This window comes from Rhinopithecus bieti, unplaced genomic scaffold (genome assembly GCF_001698545.2).
Source record: "Rhinopithecus bieti isolate Rb0 unplaced genomic scaffold, ASM169854v2 scaffold_17771, whole genome shotgun sequence".
Lineage (NCBI taxonomy): Eukaryota > Metazoa > Chordata > Mammalia > Primates > Cercopithecidae > Rhinopithecus > Rhinopithecus bieti.
This window is the reverse complement of record NW_016808878.1, coordinates 157,254-174,077: the sequence shown is the minus strand read 5'-3', so window position 1 is coordinate 174,077 and position 16,824 is coordinate 157,254. Positions and strand designations below refer to the sequence as shown.

The 16,824-nt window shown below is 38.6% G+C and overlaps 1 protein-coding gene across 4 annotated transcripts in view; it reads left to right on the top strand.

Moving 5' to 3' along the window:
* Positions 1 to 16,824, top strand: part of HIVEP2 (HIVEP zinc finger 2) — a 206,974-nt gene that overhangs the window by 142,320 nt on the left and 47,830 nt on the right. The window contains exon 1 of one of the 4 annotated variants that reach the window (XM_017887676.1): positions 8,932 to 8,963. The exons of the other annotated variants lie outside the window; for them this stretch is intronic. The gene's annotated coding sequence lies outside the window, so the exon portion shown is untranslated. Of the gene's footprint in view, positions 1 to 8,931; positions 8,964 to 16,824 lie in introns of those variants that run through there. 4 annotated transcript variants of the gene reach the window in all.

Genomic DNA, 16,824 nt, shown 5'->3' with positions numbered 1-16,824 from the left:
TATATATATATATATATATATATAATCATTGAAAAAATATATCAACATTTACTTTTACCTATCCTCTTAGTCTAGTCATTATAATTGCTATCATTATTGAGCAATAACCAATGGCTGGGAGCTCTGTTAGGTGCTTATTTACTTAACCTGTGGCCCATACAACATTCTGCAGGGTAGGTGTTGTTATCCCCACGGACAATGTGATGTGAGGAAATCAGCCTAGAGAGGGCAAGTGACTTATTTAAGAGAACAACCCTAGTAGGAAGCAGAGCTGATATTCCCAGCTGGGGCTGCCTGACTATAAAGCCTAACCTATGTCCTATTACCCTAAAAGATTTAGCAACATGTCCTGGGTTTGTTGAGAGTGATGATTATACTTGGTAGATGTTTAAAAATTAGAATATTGGGCTGGGCACAATGGCTCATGCCTGTAATCCCAGCACTTTGGGAGACTGTGGTAGGTGGATCACTTGAGGTCAGGAGTTCAAGACCAGCCTGGCCAACATGGTGCAACCCCCGCCTCTACTAAAAATACAAAAAATTAGCAGGATATGGTGGTGGGCACCTGTAATCCCAGCTACTTGGGAGGATGAGGCAGGAGAATCACTTGAACTCGGGAGGCAGAGGTTACAGTGAGCTGAGATAGTGCCAATGCACTCTAGCCTGGGTGACAGAGTGAGACCCCATCTCAAAACAAACAAACAAACAAACAAACAAACAAACAACCCAGAATATTAGCCAAGTACTTCTAAAATGAAGTACTTACAAAGAAGTCTTTATTAAGAGCCAGATACTGTTCTGGGAGTGATGGGTCAGAGAGATGAGCAAAGCCGACTCCTCTACCCTGAAGAGAGACACAGGGGGCAGCAGTTACACAGGAGCACACTCAGCCCATATCTTAAAGGGGTGTGTGCCCAGTGCCGAGAGAGTGAGGAGAGGGAGGGCTTAAAATCTCAGGGTGGGTGAGGTGGGGTGAGTGTTCTCAGCCTTCAAGGAAGAGATGGGGTCAGAATTGAGGCCTGAAGGAGGAGTAAGAGGTGACAACCTTGACTGTCTCTGCCTAAAGGTAACTTCAGACTAGAGACCTGACTTTTGTCTGGAATTTTTAAAGCTGACATAGGTCCATTTACAGCCATTCATATCAGTATTCATCCCTTGTATGGATTGTGCTTTCCATTATGCACGTTTTCTGCCTGCTGCCAGGTATACCATACTACTGATACTCTGATATCTTAAGCACGTATTCTGTGAAAGACCTTGTACTCGGATTTGTGTGGGATACAAAGATGAATATAATTCAGCCTTCAGGAGCCTTCCATTTAATAAGGAAGAGAAGAACTGTATTCAAATGTTAATGGAAGAAGGGATCATGCAGCGTTTTAAAGTAGGAGCAAATGTGTACTATGGCATACTGACAGGAGGACAATTATGACCAACTGAGAGATTCATTATGAGGTCCTCCACCATCCATCCATTTATCCCTTCATCCAGCATTCCCTTCCTCCCTCCATCCATTCATCCTTCCATCCTTTCCTCCCTCCCTACCTCTATCCCCCATCCATTCATCCCTCCCCTATCCTTCCTCCATCCCTCCATCCATCCTTCTATCCATCTAGCCCTTCTTTCTTCCCTCCATCCCTATATCCCTCCCTCCCTCCTTCCCTTTATCTATCCATCCCTCTATCTACTCATCCATCCATCCCTCCCGCATCTCTCTCTTCCATACATCCCTTTTTTCATCCCTCCCTCCCTCCTTCCCTCTGTCCACACATCTATCCCTCTATCTCTTCTTCTCTCCATACCTGCCTCTATCTCACTCTTCCATCCATCCCTTCCTTCCTCCCTTCCTCCTTCCTTCCATCCATTCACCCACAGACATATTTACAGAGCATTTCTTATGTATCAAGTTTCATGAAACAGCTGGCATATGAGTTGGGTCTTATGTCTAGGTACGTTTTAATAGATCATGATAGAGATCATAAGGAAAGTCTGCCAAGCCAAGCTCATGGACTGAGCAAAGGCATAAAGATGCCTCTTATGCTTGACAATAATGACTAAGCCATCTTTCTACAGCCCAGCTTACTGGAGTAGATGTAGTGGAAGATTAGGCTGGATGGACAGTAAACCGGATTCGGGTTTTAATGAGAACACAGGTATCCAGCCATTTGTATGAAATGTCACACTCATTATTGAATATTTGCATGAATTTTCCATAGTATCTTTTCCACTCTATCATTTACAGTTTCATGTAAATATTTTGTTTCTCAAAGGAGATTGTAAGCTACTTGAGAACATAAGCCATTTTGTATCCTGTTTCTCCAAAATGTGAGTATATTGGGAGTACTGACAGTGAATAAGACCAAGGCAGATCTACAGTAGGTAGAGTAATATCCAGTAGAGATATTAGTGTTATTTCTATGGAAAAAAATAGATTAATTTACGTCATTTCAACTTTGCCAGAACTGCATCCAGCCATGAGTTGGCACCCTCCTGCCTTTGGATGATAGAATGCCCCCTTCAGGCCAGCTGTATGAAGCCCTCTACCTCCCAGACATCTTGACCTGGATGAACTGGTTGGCGTCAATGCAAATTCACTATGGAGTGTACTCAGGGCATGCAAACTTAGTTTTCCTATTTGCTTAAATTAAACACAAAAGGAAAGTTGACCTCAGCTTACCTGTCTTCCAGTCTTATAGTTCCTAGGCTCTCTACTCAGAACTATGTAGTACTGGCCAAGTTGACTCCTCCTTGCTCAATGCTTAGTCTTTCCAGCTCCAGGCTATTGGTTCATTGTTCCACCTCCCTGGGTTGCCATCCCCTCTACTCTCTGCCTTTTAAAATCCTTCTAACTCAGTCCTTCAAGATCTGTATCTAACATCACTTATCCCCTGTTGATTCATCCTCGATTACTCTAACAAGAAGTACATGTTTTCCTCTTCAGAATAATCCATACAGTACCTGTCACAGAATAAGAGCTGGGGTATTTCAATGAGATGTACCTGGTTCCAATGCCTGCTCCTTACAGCCAGAGGGACCGTGGATCATGGACAGTTACTTAACTACTAGAAACCTCATCTATAAAATAATAGTAATACTGTTTATCTCCTAGGTTTGTTTTGATGATTAAATTAGATAAATGCGATAATGTATATGCAAAAAGCTGAGCATAAGATTGTCACATGGTATGCATTTATGGTATTTTAATGTCTTAGATAGATAAATAAGAATAGATAGATAAATAAGAATTATGTCTTATTTATCTTTGTGAGCTCCTGCTTAAAGCCTACCTCTAGAAAAGCCTGTCATTATACCTTGAATATGGTAAATTTTCCATAAATATTTCTTTGATGAGGAACTAAATAAGGTTTTGAATTAGAGAACTCACCTCCCAGAAAATGAATTTGTGAAAATAGTTTTGAATTGCCAGAGACATTCCCAATATTAAGTATTAATAGTTCTCCCCTTTGCTCTGAAAAGTGTTATGATTTGGATAACGTGTTTTTTTAGAGTGAAGTGAAAGCAAGTTTACTAAGAAAGTAAAGGAATAAAGAATGGCTACTCCATAGGCACAGCAGCCTGGATACAACATTTTATGCAGCCTGTTTATTGAATATTTGCATGAATTTTCCATAGTATCTTTTCCACTCTATCATTTACAGTTTCATGTAAATATTTTGTTTCTCAAAGGAGATTGTAAGCTACTTGAGAATGTAAGCCATTTTGTATCCCATTTCTCCAAAATGTGAGTATATTGGGAGTACTGACAGTGAATAAGACCAAGGCAGATCTACAGGACAGTAAACCCAGCAGGCACGGTAATACCCAGTATAGGTATTAGTATTGATGATGAAATGTTTGAAAATGCTGCTTTTTAGACGAAGATGTTAGTTAATGTGTAGATATATTGAGATCTATCCAGGTTGAGAACAGTAGTCCTAACCTGTGTTGAGAGGGCTGTCCTTTAGGCACAATTTCTCTTGGACAGACGGAGATGATGTCTGTTTGATTCCCCATTGTATACCTGGCACCAGGCAAAACACTTGACACTTGGCATATGCTCATTAAATATTTGTTAAATGAATGAAAGGTAAGGGTCTTAGCACCCTACATATTGGTGTTTCGTAAGCCTCTACCAGAGTCCTCCAAATTAGGCCCTTTGTAGGTGGCATTATAAAATCTATATGCAGTCTGAGGAGCTCTTGTATGCTTAAATATGAGCTCAACAAGTTGATGAGATGGTAGAGCTAGGTCAGGAGACACGCAGTCTTCTCAGACCTGCCCTGAAACTGTTCCCATGTACTGTCTATTTTCTGTATAAGCTCCTCCCCTTGAAGAAAAGTAGATTTTTTTTTTTTTCTGTGAAACTCTGCCCTACTTGGAAAGCCCTGCAAACGAGCAAAGGAAGGCAGGATTCCTCTGTCTCTCTGTGTCCTCTTCCACTAACAGAAAGAGCAAGCTCTGTGTAAAAGGTTCCCAAGTTGGGATAGGGGGCAGTTGTTGGGGGGCAGTGTTGGGATCTGGCTTATCACCATGATACTCTCTGAGGCTGGCTGGGATTTCAGGGAGTAGGGAGGAGCTGGGGGGTTCCTTAAGAAGGGAATGTTGGAGTTAATTGCTTCCCTGTCCCTCCATGGGGAGCACAAGCTATTCCCTCTTGCACACAGGCTGGCTGGTACAAGTGGCCAGGTTCACATACTAGGCCCTCTTGGTTCCTTTGGCTCTCTAGTTCACTCAAGATATCTGCTAGCCTTGCCAGCCCATGTAATTACTCCTCTGTTTACAGCCCCTCTTCTCCTTCTTTTATTATACCTGGTGTGTGTTTTGTATCTAGTTCATCTTGAAGGGTATATACCTCACAATCTAGCATTACGTAGGGTGGCACACAGCATAGTGTTAAGGGAATTTGTTGATTATGTGTTTTTTTGTTTTTTTTTTTTCATTTTGGGGAGCAAAGGCTAAAATTTGTGGCCATGCCCTGTGGAATCCAATTGAAAGAATGACTATTCTCCATTCATCTTTTAAAAGTCTATTAAGAATAATTATCTAGCACTTTTCCTGTGGGATTTTTTTAAGCTTTTCTCCATGGTAAGGTGGAATGGCCTTATAATCTCAAGCACGTTATTAGGCTGCCCTATTTTGTTAAAAGGATGTCAGCTTTGCCCTTCTCCCACTGACCGTCTATTATGACTATGGAGTCCTTATTTCACTAATAAACTAGAGTACCTACACCCCAACATGTGTCAGAGAACAATTTTTAACTTTTTACTGTTGCTTAATACCTTATGCAAAAGTTAGTTAGGTTGGTTGAGAGAAGTATGCTGGCATTTGTTTTTCCAAGCAGGGGTCATAACTCAGGATCTCCAAATGTGTATTTTTTTTTTTTTTTTTTTTGTTTAGTTTGATTCACATAAAGGCAGGACGTTCTGTCTTCAGTTGGCTTTTGGGCACCAATACTTTTTCTTGTCTTCAGCAAGCCACTTTACACATCTACGTTACCTGCCTTCCTCTGAAAGGACGAGAGTTATGAATCCTAATGTTATAAATATTATCGTGGTATCAAGCCAGATCAGGAGAGTATGACCCTATTACTATACCTGCCTTTGAAACCACCTCTTACCTGCTGTCTTTGTGGGACACTCAATCAATCTGCTTTAGTACTTGTGTAACATTTTCTGAAATTGAGTGGAATTGTCCAGGCCACAACTACGTATAGTATTCATTTATAATTACTCAGAAGTCCTTTGAGCTCTTCATCACTAAGGTGTGATTGTTTAAGCTGTGAGAAAATTTTTCCGATTAAAATGTATACATGTTGGATAAACTACACTGGCATTGTGCTTCTATATGCAATTAAAGTTTGAACTGGAGTTTGCTGCACTGTGTCATTGTAGACTTGCTTGGAAACTTCTTAGAATTAGGAGATTGTGAAAACAGGTGATAAACAGCTTTTGATGTTCATGCTTAAGAGCCCTTTCAGCTTAGAAGTTAAAATGCTTAGGAGTTCAACAGGTTCATATGAAAATGAGATGATTTGGTTCCTTTTCTGGTACTTTCAGCCTCCCACTCCCAGGAGTCAGGGGTGCATGAAGGGGTGATGTTCCCATACACTGGGTGCCAAAGAAGAGAAGTCATCTCTCTTTGTCTCAGGGAGTGAATTGCAGTCCTTGATTTATGGGAAAGGAGGAATCATTCTTCATTGTTCTCTCTCCTGTCCTTGCTCTGTCCTGATTTTTGCTACACACCCTTGCAGTGAAGGCAACTACTGACTTTATTTTCAGTGTAAGCATCTGTGCGCTTTTGAGTTTAGGAAGGATATCTTCTCTTTGTGTCCTGAGTTGTGTGTGCGTGTATGTGCGTATACACTATACATTTATATAGTTGGGGTATTTTTTTTTTGCCTCAGTGTTGGTTATAGCTATGAAAGATACAGGTAGCAGTTGCTTCACAGTTAACCCTAAGTCTTTGTACCCACACAGTGTAGGTGAAATCTTTTTTTAACCCTGTTCTTCAACAAATTATATGCCTTGCCTATGCAACTGTAATTATTTCACCAGCATCTGTGAAACCTATGTCATTTCTCTTTTAAAATATAGTAAGAAAAAATAGCAGAAATATATCTATTTTGAAAGCTTGTGTGGTGAAGCAAATTCCGGTAAAGTAAAGAGATCCTCCTGGTTGGAGCATTCACTGTAGCATTTCATCACCTGAAACTTCTAGGTGATGATGAAATACTGGCATATGCACTTAGCTACCAGTTGGAGTTTAACCTTACACTTCATAGATTTCTTTTAGTAAGAATTAAATACACTAGCAATCTTGACCTGGTCAAATGAAGACATTTATGTTTTTTTTTTTTTTTTTTTTTGAGGCAGAGTCTCGCTCTGTCGCCCAGGCTGGAGTGCAGTGGCCAGATGTCGGCTCACTGCAAACTCCGCCTCCCGGGTTCACGCCATTCTCCTGCCTCAGCCTCCCGAGTATCTGGGACTACAGGCGCCCGCCACCTTGTCCGGCTAGTTTTTTGTATTTTTTAGTAGAGATGAGGTTTCACTGTGTTAGCCAGGATGGTTTCGATCTCCTGACCTCGTGATCCGCCCGCCTCGGCCTCCCAAAGTGCTGGGATTACAGGCTTGAGCCACCGCACCCGGCCAAATGCAGACATTTAAAAGTACATACTACAGAGTTTTATATTAGGCCTTTAAAAGACCCCGCATCCATTCTTGCTGTAGTTAGTGACTTTACTTAAAAATGCCAAAGATCTTTTTTTAATTCATGCATTTGATCAGTCTTTAAACTCAATTGATTTTAAAACAACTTAGATATTAAAACATCAAAATCAGAATTTTGTGTTGTAAAATCTAGCTTAGCTACAGAAACTCGGCAGGACTTCACTTCTTAGTATAAAAATGTAAAATCCCTAAGTAAATTGCACAAGTAGAAGCTATCACATTCTCTTTATCTTTTCTTTGTGTATTGCTAGAAAATTCTGTCTGTGTTCATGATTCTCTTCTCTCCATGATATTCCCTTATTAGGGAGTGATTCTTTTTTAGAAACTTTAAGCTTTGTTTATGATGCTTTTCTTTTTTCTTTTGGCCATGTCATTTTTCATCCTTAAAATTGGGTTTGCATATATTAGGAAAAGAAAGGCAAACAGTGATTTGTGAAATTAAGTGAATTAGAGCTGTGAACATGATTTACATATAGTAGTTTTCTTTTCTTTTCTTTTTTTTTTTTTTGTTTTCCTTTATTACTTCATGGCCAAGACTTGGATGTACTAGTCAGTTCATTCATACATTAGAAAGCATCTTTTAAATTTCGAGTATGAGGGTGGCAGAGACTGGCTGGCTGTTCACCAAATCTATGTCCTGTTCTTCCTGGACTCACAGTTAGACTGCATTTCCCAGGCCTTGCTACAGACAGATGAGCCATGTGGCTGAGTTCTAGTGAATGGAATGTGGGGGAAAGTCCCTGGGTGCAACTTCATCACCTGACTCATCGAACCCTCCCCTGGTTTACCCTCTATGCTTCTGTGCTTTTGCCATAATCATGGCAGAACATTGAATCCTTGTTACAGATGGTGAAGCCGTTGAAGGAGTTTGGGCTTTTTAATTCCTCCCAGTGTGGAGCCACACATCTATCAGAACACACATTTTAGACTGCTATTGAGAATGAGCCCTTATGCGTTTTGGATTTTGTTTGTTACAGCAGCTGGTAGTATATTAACAAATACAGGCAGAATCCCAACCTCCAGGGGCCTCATACTCCAGTCTAAGAGATTAACATGGCATAGTGAGATAGAATGATTAGTAGATGTCTATCTTGTGGTTTCACAGAAAAGGACTTGTGGAGAGCTATAGGGAGAAGGATATACTTACATTTAAAGATTAATACAAATGAACCATGTTAGAACTTCAGTCATGACACAGAAGGCCTGTGATGGGGACATCTATAAAACTGTGATTGAGAAGGGTCATGGATTTAAAATTCTTATCTTACAATGATCTAGTGATTTTCATTTTCATATTGTTTTCACATATGGAGATTCACTTAGTTCTTACAGTAACCCAGGAAGACAGCAAGGCAGGAATTACTGTGTCCATTTTATAGATGGGAAAACCAAGTCCCACTAAGTGGAAGTGACTTATGCAAGGGTACATAATCAGGAGAGCTGAATTGATCTGCTAATTGAGAGGCGCTGTGGAAATACTAGATCTGGAGTAAAAGAGAATTAGCTTAGATTCTTGTAATTACTGGCAATCACTATCTCGGTGATTGTTGGCCTTATTTAGCTTTCGCAAGTGAGAATGTTATCTAACTCTCTCAAGTGATAATTTTTTTTTGTTTTTTGTTTTTTGTTTGTTTGTTTGTTTTTTGAGACAGAATCTCACTCTGTCGCCCAGGCTGGAATGCAGTGGCACGATCTCGACTCACTGCAACCTCCACCTCCAGGGTTCAAGCAATTCTGGTGAGAATGTATTTTATGGTATGCTGACATTTGCCTTAATCTAGTGTTCTTTTTATGCTATCATAGTACCTCTTGCCTGCAAGTATTGTGTGTATTCCCTTGTTCTCCTTTTTTTCTTTTTCTTTTTTCTTTTTTGACACTGGCCACTGCTTGACCTCATACCTGGTGAATCCCTGGGAAAGGTCCTCTCTTCTGACCTGCAGACACCATAAGAACCAAATAGACAGGGCAAGCTGAGCCATCACATGGGCTACCCTGGCCTCTTTCCCTTGTGCAGGCTCAGTCCATTATGTTCCCCACATCATACAGTGAGGTGACTCCTACAGTATTCACTCTGGTCAAAATGTAGAGGTTTCTGCCTAATTATCACTATGTAACTAGTCTTTGTCAAGAAATGCCATTAATTACTCGTTAACATCAAAAAGCAACAAAAGATAAAATTATGATCTTCTAAAATTATTGTCTGGTAGAGCACATGGCCTTTCTGAGCCATTTGGATTAGCCTAGGGAGAGACACTCAGTGTTAGAACAGAAGAATCTTTCCAGTTTTATATAATAGAGCCAGTTCGTTGAATTATTTTCATAGCACCTTCTATGCATTTTGAGGGATTCCTCCTCCTAAGCCTCTCAAATTCTCTCTTTTTTATTTTCTGTTTGTCATCCCTGAGAGTATTAAAGAGAAGCCATTTCTAAGATTTTAGCTTCTGGTTTTAAATTTTAATCTCTCTCAACAAATTAAATCATTCTCGTAAAAAAGATGCTTATCACTCTAAGCAGAAAATTTATAAATGTACTTATAAGAATTTATAATTTATAAATGTACTTATAAATTTATAAATGTACTTATAATAAGTCATGCATTTCTTGTTTCTGAGCATATTGGGCATATATAAAGATGAAGGCCAAATACTTAGAAACTTAGGGTGATTAGCTTGGAAAAGAACCCATTGTTTCATAGAGAAGCGTAAATCAAGTGAAGATGCCATCTGGCAGTTAGAGTCCAACCATATTAAACTTGAATTCTGCACTTTGCATACTAGAGGCAGAGGTGCTTAGTAAGTGTTAATAATGACTAATACGATATCATGGTTGTTAATTGAATATTGTCATCTAAAAATTGAAGTAGTAGACACACACTTCAGCAGCTGAATGTGGTGATGCTATCTTCCTAGGTTTAATTCCTCAGATATTTGTGAGCTATTAAGACCATTTATTCCACACCAGCCAAATGCAGACATTTTCAGTGTTTTTTGCTGCTACCTGGGTGTGCAGTAGCCCAGACCATAAATCTGAAGTAAAGGGAAAATATTTGCTGCTTACTCTAATTTCTGGGAAAGTTATTGGGAAAAAATAAGGTTTTTCAGTATACTAGGAAAAAAATAGCCTTTAGCAATTTGACCCTGGTTTGAGAAGACTCTACTCATTGGCATTAAATGATATGTGGCTTTTCATGCACAAATGAGCAAGAAAATTTCAAACTAATCAGTGATGCTGGGTTCCTGTCATGAGCCTGGTGCTGATGTGTCATTCCCTGCTACACTGCAAAGGGACTGTGTTTGTGTACTAGCTGCATCTTAGCCCAGAGGCACCCCTGCTGTTTGGTGTCACTAGTTTGCTATTCTACCATCTTGGACTTTGATTACAGTTTCAGATTGCATTATAGAAGTTAGTTGACAACTCTGATATTTGGGACATCAATAAGGTTTTGGGGAAAACATGCTTTTGGCAGGTGTTGGTTTTTCAAATAATATGTTGATGCTGCAGCTGTCTACTGATGACCAGAAATTTACTAATTTTTAGTCACTGAAATAGTGACTAGTGACAATATGAATATTCAGTTCTTCCAAGAAGAGATAATGCCTGATGCTCTCTCTCCTCCTTTCTTAGTGGTTTAGCCCCTCAACAAGAAATGGCTGTCCCTGAAGTGGACAAGATTCACATTCCTATCTGTCTTTTAAGGATACCTGGGTGGTACCATACAGACCGCTGTCTCCTCCTGGACTGCACTTAGGACAAGAATGATGTTTCCCACTGACAAGCCAAAAAAATGAGTTACATTTAATGGCTAGTCATTATGACATAATACAAAAAAAGGAGAAATTTTGACATTTATATGATATATAGTAATTTTTAGTTTATGAAATACATTAAGAACAGTTTGCTTTTTAAGCATTTCATGCTTTAAGTAATATTTCATGTTTTCAATATTTCACCTGTGCTAAGACAAAATCTACAGATATAAACACATATTTCACATGTGTTTGCATACATGCAAAATCAAATAACCATTTTCAACTTATGGACACTTGTTACCCCTATAGCTCAAATAATAAAAATCAAGTACCTACTTTTGTAAATGTAATGTTTGCCTGTATTTATAGCTTCTGGAAACTTAACTCTGCTAATATATAAATAAGAATGCCAATATTTTATGACCTTTTACAAGTGCTAGGTATTGTCCTGAATTATTTGCATGTGCTATCTCATTTAATACTCACAACCAGCTGGCATAATAACTATTAGTATCCCATTTCATAATAAAGAAACATGTTAGGAGAATTAGTTATATAACCAAGATCTCATAGCTGGTGAATTGTGCATTAGAATTGAGACTCAGTTCTGTCTTCACTCGAAAGACTATGTACCTCATCCATCAACCCCATCTTCATGAGGTCATCCTTGTCCCTAAACACTTAGGAGCATAATCTCTTCTCATTTTGAGAGGGTAGGTTAGGCAGAAAATTGCAACCCAGGCGAAACACTGTACAACCTTGCTATTTCTTGGTTTCGTGCCATCTTCATGAGCATGCAGGTGGACTTAGAAAGGGGGAAGCACTAGCCAACCAAACCTGTTTCAACCAAGGTGTTTTAATTATAGCATTTGTATGACACTATTGACAGCAAGGAACGGGGAACTTGACAGGAACTATCTAAAGCAAAAATGGAAACATTATACAGGGGTGGTGTGCTTTCAGGCAAAGCTTGCTCCAGAGATCTATGAAGCCTTGAGAAACTAGTTTCTTTTGTTGGGGTGTCTGACTGTCTCCTCTGTGTATCAGATGTGCCATCAGGCTGTCTCCACTCACGGTAGTAGCAATGACCAAAGAAATCCCTGACTTCTCCTCACCACCCAAATCAAAGAGAGAGAGACATTCCTTATGGCTTCTCAGGATGAAAATCCTTTTTAATGTTTAACAGGCACCAGCTACTGTTACCTAGAAGCCCAAGTCAGAATTATTTATTATATTCCTCCTTGACATATAATCACTATGTTTGTGGCAAAAAAGAGGATTTTTCCAGACTTGTGTGTACAGTAGTCTCCCTTATCCATAGGGGATATATTCCAAGACCCCCAAATGAATGCCTGAAACCATAGAGGGTACTGAATCCTATGTATACTGTGATTTCTTCTATGCATACATACCTATGATAAAGTTTCATTTATAACTTAGACACAGTAAGAGATTAACAACAATAATAATTAGAAAGAACAATTATAACAATATATTGTAATAAAAGTTGTGTGAGTGTGGTCTCTCACCCTCAAAATATGTTATTGTACTGTTCTCACCTATTTTCTGACCATGGTTGACTGAGGGTGACTGAAACTGCAGAAAGCAAAATTGGGAATAAGGAAATATTTTGTCCATACTATTTGGGCACCCCAAGCACATATATACACAATGGAAAACTGTTATTCAAGAAGAATAGCATTTTGTTTACACTTTTGGGTGATATTGTCTCCATTCTCAATCTAAAATATTTATGACCTTATTAGCTTAAAATCCTAATTACTGTCTCCTTGACTAAAGTATTTCAGACTTGTTACTTTTGATGAGTTACAACTATTTGTTCCATGTAAGAAAGTATTGTGAAGTCATTTAGAACTAAATATTTCACATCAGTTTGGAGTCACTTGGATAGATGAAGTTTAATGAATTCTAAATTTTTTTTTAAATTTTTCATCCAGAACTTGTAAGCATTGGGTTAATGTTAAGGTAGTTTCTATTTAATAAATAAAATATCAGAAATATTAAAAAATCTGGAAACAGCAAAAAAAGAAAAAATTAGATGTGTTATGAGTGTATAAAATATATGTAGATACTAGTCTATTTTATCATCTACTACCATGAAATATGCATACATCTATTATAAAAAGTTAAAATTTGCCAAAACTTATACACATACATAGACCATATGTGGCACCATTCACAGTGAGAAACATGTAAACACAGGTAAAGATGCAGTATTAAATCTGCATAAAATTAACTGTTGGACCTGCTATACTACCATAATAATTTTGTAGTTCCCTCCTGTTGCTACTGCAGTGAGCTCAAGTGTTGCAAGCATTCACTTAAAACACCATGTGACGCCAATCATCTCCGTGTGAATGGTTTGTCTCCCAGCAAATTGCAGACACAATAAAAAGTGATCTCTTATGGTTCTTGCACATTTTTAAAATCATGTTTAATGCAATAGTTTAAACCTTGAATAACACCATGGGACCCATAGGAAGTGCCATTACTAGTGCTAGAAGTGCTCCCCAGAAGCAGAGGAAAGTCATGACATTAGAAAGAAAAAGCTCGGCCGGGCATTGTGGCTCACGCCTGTAATCCCAGCACTTTGGGAGGCTGAGGCAGGTGGATCACGAGGTCAGGAGATCGAGACCATCCTGGCTAACACAGTGAAACCCCATCTCTACTGAAAATACAAAAATTAGCCAGGTGTGGTGGCGACACCTGTAGTCCCAGCTATTCGGGAGGCTGAGGCAGGAGAATGGCGTGAACCCGGGAGGCAGAGCTTGCAGTGAGCCAAGATCGCACCACTGCACTCCAGCCTGGGGACAGAGCAAGACTCCGTCTCAAAAAAAAAAAAAAAAAAAAAAAAGAAAAAAAGAAAAAGCTGAATTGCTTAACGTGTACCATAGTTTGAGGTCTACAGCTGCAGTTGCCACCATTTCCGACAGATAATTCATCCTGTAAACAGATGATGAAAACTTATGGGATCAGTAAATACAGTACAGTAAATTTATTTTCACTTCCTTATGATTTTCTTAACATTTTTTCTAGCTTATTATTGTAGGAGTACAGTATATAATACAGACAACATACAAAATATGTGTTCATCCACTGCTTAGGTTATTGGTAAGGCTTCTGTTCAACAGTAGTCTATTAAGTTTTGGGGGAGTCAAAAATTATATGCGGATTTTCAACTGCTCGGTCCAGGGTAAGGGTGAGATTAACATCCTAACCCCTGCAGCATTCAAGAGTCAACTGTAGTCACTGTATAAAAGCTTTCTGACTGTTTACTGTGCTGATAGGACTTACTCAGGGCCCTCCGTGAAGCAGGAAGTTTTAGTTAGGACCTAGACCTTAACATTTCTTCAGCTTGGGTTTCTTTAGTCAGCAATAAAACTGCTTTGTTCATTAGTATCAATGACAGCAACAGTCATGCTACTTCTTGGCAATTTAAAATTGAAAGGTCACTTTCATGTGTCCTCTCCACGTGGGCTCACCCATAGAATGGTGGAGAAATGGGCCAGCATCTTTATTGTACCCATCTTACGTATGCACAAACTCAAGCTCCAAAAGGGATTCACCCACGATTAGTTCACGGCAGATGGGATCTTAAACCTATGTTCATGTGCCGTCCATGGAAACAGCCTTGCACTGAGAAGCAGGAGGCTAAGGAGTGACCCGCTGCTGTGTGATCTTTGAGAAATTGCTTTGACAATTGCTTAACCTTTCTGAGCATCAGTTTTCTCATGCTCCTCTTCCATTACAAGGCTATTGTGAGGCTGAAATAAGTTTTGAAAAATAATATACATAGACAAGATGTTACTAAAACATTTTCTTCTCTATATTGTATTGCTAGTTACCTATTGAAAGACTCACTATAATCTATAAATATTTATTCAAATAATTTACATCCATGTTAAAATCAGAGAGCAGAAGCTGCAATAAAATTAGTTCTGGCACCTTATCTGAGGCCCTCAGTGGAACCAGAGCAAGTCTGATAGAAATTGGACAAAATGATTAAAATACTTTATGTTGCAATTTCCTTTGTTTTTATTTGATTACTTGTTTTGCTTATTTTCTCTACTTTTGTTTGTTTTGATGACAATCTGTGCTAATGAAGAATTCTTGATTAGGTGGGTTGGGTTTTTTTTAAGCAAATTTTTTCCCTTCAGTGATATCTGAGAAAGAATGAAAGTGAGATTCCAAATAACATCGATAAAGAGAAATCAGTGAAAATTATATGAATTCAGACCATTCACAGGCCTGCAGATTTTGTCAAACTGCTTTCAAAACTAAAAACCATTTTTTAATTTATTATAATTTTTTCAGGGCAAATAACTTCTGGTTGCATTGTTTAAATTGCATTCTTCAAATTATTTATATGAGTGTGAAGAATATAGAAATTAAGCCAATATGCTTATATTAGATATTGCTAACTGCTGACTGAAACCCAAATTACGAATTCCAAACACACACTCTTTAGTGTTTACATTTATTTGAAGAGAAAGATCAAATTAGATCACATATAATTGGTTAATCAAAATGACACTGAAAATGGAAAATTATTTTCAGGCTCTTTAATTCATTATTTAAAATTGGAGTGACACTTAGGATACTTGAAGCTTTACCTTAAAAGTAGAGGTCAATTTGAGACTTGTAATGCTTTCTGATCAAATGGCTTCAAAACTTATTAAAGTACATGTTTCTAAATCTGATTTTATAACCCCATGGGTGTTCAACAGAAACAAAACCTTCATCCACCTGCTTCAGTACACTGCACAGGATTTGTGTGTAGGATCTGCCAGTGTAAGTTATCCATGTTCAAGAATGTGTCAGATGAATTTGCTTTGTCTGCTGCTGAGCTTTGACAGTAGCTAGAAATTTGACCATGGCTCAAAGATAATATAATTTGACTATATTATTTCCATATTATTCTTAAACAGTTCCTTAGAGAAGCAAAAATAATTAGTGTTCCTATCCAGTTAGGTTATATGTACCTTTTCTATTGTATTTATGAAAGCTTTTCTTCTCTTGGAATCAATACAGTTGAAGGCTAAGGAAAACGCACATATTCAGAGAGTTTCTGTCATTTTTCACAGAGCTGGAAGCAATTAGTCTTCACAGTTGTGTTGCTCAAACTATTGAAATATACAAATAGATTCAACTTTGGAAACAGTTTCTAGCTACATTTATTGCCTTTTCTAATAGTCCTCATTATTGAGATGTGTGTGTTTGTTTGTGTACATATTAATTGTCAGTATAATGGGAAAGAAAAGTAGAAATAGTATTTGAAGCTAGAAATGATGTTAGTGACCAAAACACATGCCTAGAAGGTCTAGATCCTTCCTATAGGACGGCCACAGATTTAGATCTTAGCTTTCTATCAGTCAGCCCAAAGAGAGACATAGAACAGGCTTAAAATGTAGTGTCTATAAAGCTAATTTTAAATAAAAATAAAATTCTTCCTTATTTTGAGTCCAGATAAATTTCTCCCATATGACTTCATTTTAAGTAGACGATTAGAAATGATAAACCATGAGGGCTAAGCACAGTAGCTCACACCTGTAATCCCAACACTTTGGGAGACCAAGGCGGGCAGATCGCTTGAGCCCAGGAGTTTGAGACCAGCCTGGGCAACATAGTGAAACCCTGTTGCTACGAAAAATATAAAAATTTGCCAGATGTGGTGGTGGGCACCTATAGTCCCAGCTACTTGAAAGACTGAGGCTGGAGGCAGAGGGAGGCCCTTTAGTCTGGGCGTGACAGAGCTAGACCCTGTCTGAAAGAATGAAGGAAAGAAAGAGAGAGACGAAGGGAAGGGAAGGGGAGGGGAGGGGAGGGGG